General features: G+C 39.3%; 1 protein-coding gene across 1 annotated transcript in view; it reads right to left on the reverse strand.

Annotated features, from left to right (window-relative positions):
- Positions 1 to 2868: 2868 nt before the first annotated feature.
- Positions 2869 to 6344, reverse strand: part of LOC115103335 (3',5'-cyclic-AMP phosphodiesterase 4B-like) — an 80851-nt gene continuing 77375 nt past the window's right edge. The window contains exon 17 of the mRNA XM_065006092.1: positions 2869 to 6344. This exon is cut by the window's right edge and continues 1473 nt beyond it. The gene's annotated coding sequence lies outside the window, so the exon portion shown is untranslated.

A 6344-nucleotide genomic window follows, 5' to 3' on the forward strand; every position in this document is an offset into this window, starting at 1 on the left:
TGACAACAGCATGTTAGCAACACAACATGACAACAACATGGTAGCAACACAACATGACAACACAGCATGGTAGAAACAACACATGACAACACAGCATGGTAGCAACACAACATGACAACACAGCATGGTAGCAACACAACATGACAACAACATGGTAGCAGCACAACATGACAACAGCATGTTAGCAACACAACATGACAACAACATGGTAACAACACAACATGACAACACAGCATGGTAGAAACAACACATGACAACAACAAGGTAGCAACACAACATGACAACAACATGGTAGCAACACAACATGACAACACAGCATGGTAGAAACAACACATGACAACAACAAGGTAGCAACACAACATGACAACCCAGCATGGTAGCAACATGACAACACAGCATGGTAGCAACACAACATGACAACACAGCATGGTAGCAACACAATATGACAACAACATGGTAGCAACACAACATGACAACACAGCATGGTAGCAAAAACACATGACAACATCATGTTAGCAACACAACATGACAACATCATGTTAGCAACACAACATGACAACACAGCATGGTAGCAACACAACATGACAACAACTTGGTAGCAACACAACATGACAACACAGCATGGTAGCAACACAACATGACAACAACATGGTAGCATCACAACATGACAACATGGAAGCAAAACAACATGACAACATGGTTGCAACACAACATGAGCAACAACACATGACAACAACAAGGTAGCAGCACAACATGACAACACAGCATGGCAGCAACATGGTAGCAACACAACATGGTAGCAGAACAAAACAGGGTACAATCATTGTTGGGCACAGACAACAGCACAAAGGGCAGGAAGGTAGTACGATAACAAGATATCACAATTGTAGCAGGAATAGATGAGTTGGTAAAATTACTATAGTACATATGAATAGATGAGTTGGTACCATGACTACAGGACATATGAATAGATGAGTTGGTACCATGACTACAGTACATATGAATAGATGAGTTGGTACCATGACTACAGTACATATGATTAGATGAGTTGGTACTATGACTACAGTACAGAATAGACGAGTTGGTACCATGACTACAGTACATATGAATAGATGAGTTGGTACCATGACTACAGTACATATGAATAGATGAGTTGATACCATGACTACAGTACATATAATAGATGAGTTGGTACCATGACTACAGTACATATGAATAGATGAGTTGGTACCATGACTACAGTACATATGAATAGATGAGTTGGTACCATGACTACAGGACATATGAATAGATGAGTTGGTACCATGACTACAGTACATATGAATAGATGAGTTGGTACCATGACTACAGGACATAGGAATAGATGAGTTGGTACCATGACTACAGGACATAGGAATAGATGAGTTGGTACCATGACTACAGGACATATGAATAGTTATTGTAGAAGAGAGAGTGACAGGCATCAAATTAACCCAATGAAATGATGACTGAATAGCTATTTCTTAGTATTATTCTGAAAGTAGAAGAAAAAGCAGAAGAGAGTCACTATAAAAAGAGGAATAAATGTTAATGTGACTTCCCTGGATAAATAAATAGAAAGGCAATACGTTACAGGAACAGAAGAGGAAGTTGTTCTACTACAGTATGTATCACAGTGACAGCATCAACACCACAATGAATAATGATGGTTTCTCTGGAAAGACACCCTACCCTGTAGGGAACGGCTCAGCCCTTACGTTACCAACCATGTATACCTGATCCCATCTATGCCTCACTGGGCTGTGATACTGTGTCTGGTGGCAATGTGAGAGAGGTTAGCGCCCACAGGACCGAACGCATAGCATCGATGTTCCTGTTGACATTCTTTCCTGCTTCCAGCAGCAGAGTCTAACAGCAAAGTCAACAACATCACAGTGGAGAGAAGCCTTTGTCACAACACTTTTAAAATAAATCCTCCCTTCTTTGCTTCCTTGAGGTATAATCATGCTACTGGCGAGGTGTAATGCAACCACCAAATACTCTGCTCCTGCCTTTGCCATTTCAGATACTGCCCAAGGTCGTGCAACAACTGGTGTAGCTCATCGATGGCCTCCTGCAGCCATTGTGATGCACTCCTCACTTCTGGTCTAGACAGGATGAGCCTTGGAGTCCACTGCAGGACAGGGGACACCGCAGGACAGGGGACACCGCAGGACAGGGGACACTGCAGGACAGGGGACACCGCAGGACAGGGGACACCCCACCGCTGCCACCAAATGATCGCATAGTAGGTGAAAGGAAGGTTTCTATTGGTCTATGTTGTTTTTACCCATCAAGTCATGTCAGATCTGTGATGACATCAACGATGGGAGGAAGGAAGGATCCAGTGGCTTTTGAGTAGACTAATGAAGCCTTGTTTGGGGCGGCAGGGTAGCCTAGTGGTTAGAGCGTTGGACTAGTAACCGGAAGGTTGCAAGTTCAAACCCCCGAGCTGACAAGGTACAAATCTGTCGTTCTGCCCCTGAACAGGCAGTTAACCCACTGTTCCTAGGCCGTCATTGAAAATAAGAATTTGTTCTTAACTGACTTGCCTAGTTAAATAAAGGTACACAAATAAATTTAAAAAACCTCTCCTTGGGAACCCCGAGACGCTCTATGTATTTATCACCTAGCACACCGGATTCAGCTCGTCACTTAATCACTTCAAGCCCTTGAATAGGTGAATCAGGTGTGCTAGTTCAGAACCACAGGTCTGGGAGATTAGGTTTGAAAAATGCTGGACTAGATGCTATTACCAGAGTCTACTTCATTTAAATGTACTTCAAAACTAAAGTTGACTTACATCCTATATGACACTACAATTACAGAAAGTTAAGACACAAAACAAGACAAATTCATGCTCATTTTAATAATTTCATATAAATTATTTATGATCACAATATACAATACCTTACCATACATTGTGTGAGACTTTTGAGAAATACATGGGAAATATAAGTACATCTTAAACAATGTAATATTTCAATAAACATAAAGCTGTACAATGACCCGTCACCGTACATAATATAGGAACAATGCATATGGCTCCAGATAACAACAGGAAAACAATAGAAACCAAGGAATTACGTTTCTGCCAAGCACCGCCCAAGAGATGTTGTGTGTTTGACTACTGTAGACTACTGTACACTACTATAGACCACCGTAGACTACTATAGACTACTGAAGACTACTATAGACTACTGTAGACTACTATAGACTACTGTAGACTACTATAGACTACTGTACACTACTGTATACTACTGTACACGACTATAGACTACTGTAGACTACTATAGACTACTGTAGACTACTGTAGACTACTATAGACTACTATAGACTACTGTAGACTACTGTATACTACTGTACACGACTATAGACTACTGTAGACTACTATAGACTACTGTAGACCACTGTAGACTACTATAGACTACTGTACACTACTATAGACCACCGTAGACTGCTATAGACTACTATAGACTACTGAAGACTACTATAGACTACTATAGACTACTGTAGACTACTATAGACTACTGTACACTACTGTATACGACTGTACACGACTATAGACTACTGTAGACTACTGTAGACGACTATAGACTACTGTAGACTACTATAGACTACTATAGACTACTGTAGACTACTATAGACTACTATAGACTACTTTAGACCACCGTAGACTACTATAGACTACTATAGACAATATAAAACCAAGGAATTACGTTTCTGCCAAGCACCGCCCAAGAGATGTTATGTGTTTGACTACTGTAGACTACTGTAGACTACTGTACACTACTATAGACTACTGTAGACTACTATAGACTACTGAAGACTACTGTAGACTACTGTAGACTACTATAGACTACTGTATACTACTATAGACCACCGTAGACTACTGTAGACTACTATAGACTACTGTACACTACTATAGATCACCGTAGACTACTATAGACTACTGTAGACTACTGTACACTACTATAGACTACTGTACACTACTGTAGACTACTATAGACTACTTAACACTACTGTAGACTACTATAGACTACTGTAGACTACTGTACACTACTATAGACCACCGTAGACTACTAGACTGCTGTAGACTACTGAAGACTACTGTACACTATTGTAGACTACTGAAGACTACTATAGACTACTGTAGACTACTGTACACTACTATAGACTATTGTGGACTACTGTACATTACTATAGACATCTATAGACGACTATAGATTACTGTAGACTACTATAGACTACTGTAGACTACTGTACATCACTATAGAATACTGTAGACTACTATAGACTACTGTACATTACTATAGACTACTGTACATCACTATAGACTACTGTAGACTACTGTACATTACTATAGACTACTGTAGACTACTATAGACTACTGAAGACCACTATAGACTACTGTAGACTACTGAAGACCACTATAGACTACTGTAGACTACTGTACATTACTATAGACTACTGTACATTACTATAGACTACTGAAGACCACTACTGTAGACTACTGATGACCACTATAGACTACTGTAGACTACTGAAGACCAATATAGACTACTAGACTACTGAAGAACACTATAGACTACTGTAGACTACTGAAGACCACGATAGACTACTGAAGACCACTATAGACTACTGTAGACTACTGAAGACCACTATAGACTACTGTAGACTACTGAAGACCACGATAGACTACTGTAGACTACTGTACATTACTATAGACTACTGAAGACCACTATAGACTACTATAGACTACTGAAGACTACTATAGACTACTGTAGACTACTGAAGACCACTATAGACTACTGACGACCACGATAGACTACTGTAGACTACTGAAGACCACGATAGACTACTGAAGACTACTGAAGACCACGATAGACTACTGTAGACTACTGTAGACTACTGAAGACCACGATAGACTACTGTAGACTACTGAAGACTACTGAAGACCACGATAGACTACTGTAGACTACTATAGACTACTGAAGACCACTATAGACTACTGTAGACTACTGTAGACTACTATAGACTACTGTAGATTTAGGGATTTCCAGATCTTAACCAACCATTTGAATTTCAAATCCTGGAATTGTTTAGTTTGAGAGTATTTCCCAAAAACAATTTATTGAGAAATTCAAGTTGACAATTGACATTTCTTGGCAATCAGTTTAACAATTCACAATGTCACCATTGTGAATATTGTGAATCTGAAAGGCTGTTTAAGAATGTTCCGTGTAAATCTTGAGAATTATACAGTTGAACAAATGTTTGACTTGTTTTGACAGGTAATGGTAGTGCATATAAATGATACCAAATGTACATTTTATAAATATTACTCTATTTACAGATGAAAGATCATAAATACACTGTTTCAGACAGTTCAAGGTTTGACACAGGACTAGGTGAAAAGAAGAGGAGATTGAGTGGCTAAGTTTTCCTCATTCACACACACACACACACACACACACACACACACACACACACACACACACACACACACACACACACACACACACACACACACACACGCAGAGTCAATGTGGGAAATGTTGTCACATAGTGATGTTCTGCTGATCTCCCCACAGCTGAGAGCTGCAGTTTACATCGCAGTACCATTTAGATGTATTGCTGACAGACTAGGCGCTGAGCTATCCAACTGGTCAAAGTGCTTGACAGAAATTATGGAGAAAACTACAGGGGACATTTTAGATTACATTAAATTATCATTGAATCAACATTTAAAAAGGTGCCATCTGTTTTTTGGTTTAGTTTTTGTTCTGCCATTTCTGCCTAAACTTGTGAGGTGTCAGCTCAAGGAGGATATGGCAAAATAGTAACATTAGCTGACATCAGACATTGTTGAATAGAGGTTTGTTTTTTTGACTTTGGTCTGGGGCTTCAGAATATCAGATGTCTCTCTGTCTAGAAAGAAACCATTCAAAGGTTTACTTTGATTGGCCTCAATTATTTAATTATATGCATTCATTATATTAAGAGATCAAATTTACACCTCTTCCATTCTTGGAAGGGTGATATGGAAAATTACAAATATATTAAAAAAAATATATATATATATATATATATATATGAAGAAATTTGATTGAAGTTTTAATCAGGTATGGCAATACACCTCTCTTAGGGCAGAGTTCCATTCGGCTGTTAATGTGCATTAGTCAGGTATGGCAATACACCTCTCTTAGGGCAGAGTTCCATTCGGCTGTTAATGTGCATTAATCAGGTATGGCAATACACCTCTCTTAGGGCAGAGTTCCATTCGGCTGTTAATGTGCATTAATCAGGTATGGCAATACACCTCT

This window comes from Oncorhynchus nerka, linkage group LG20 (assembly GCF_034236695.1).
Source record: "Oncorhynchus nerka isolate Pitt River linkage group LG20, Oner_Uvic_2.0, whole genome shotgun sequence".
Classification (NCBI taxonomy): Eukaryota; Metazoa; Chordata; class Actinopteri; order Salmoniformes; family Salmonidae; genus Oncorhynchus; species Oncorhynchus nerka.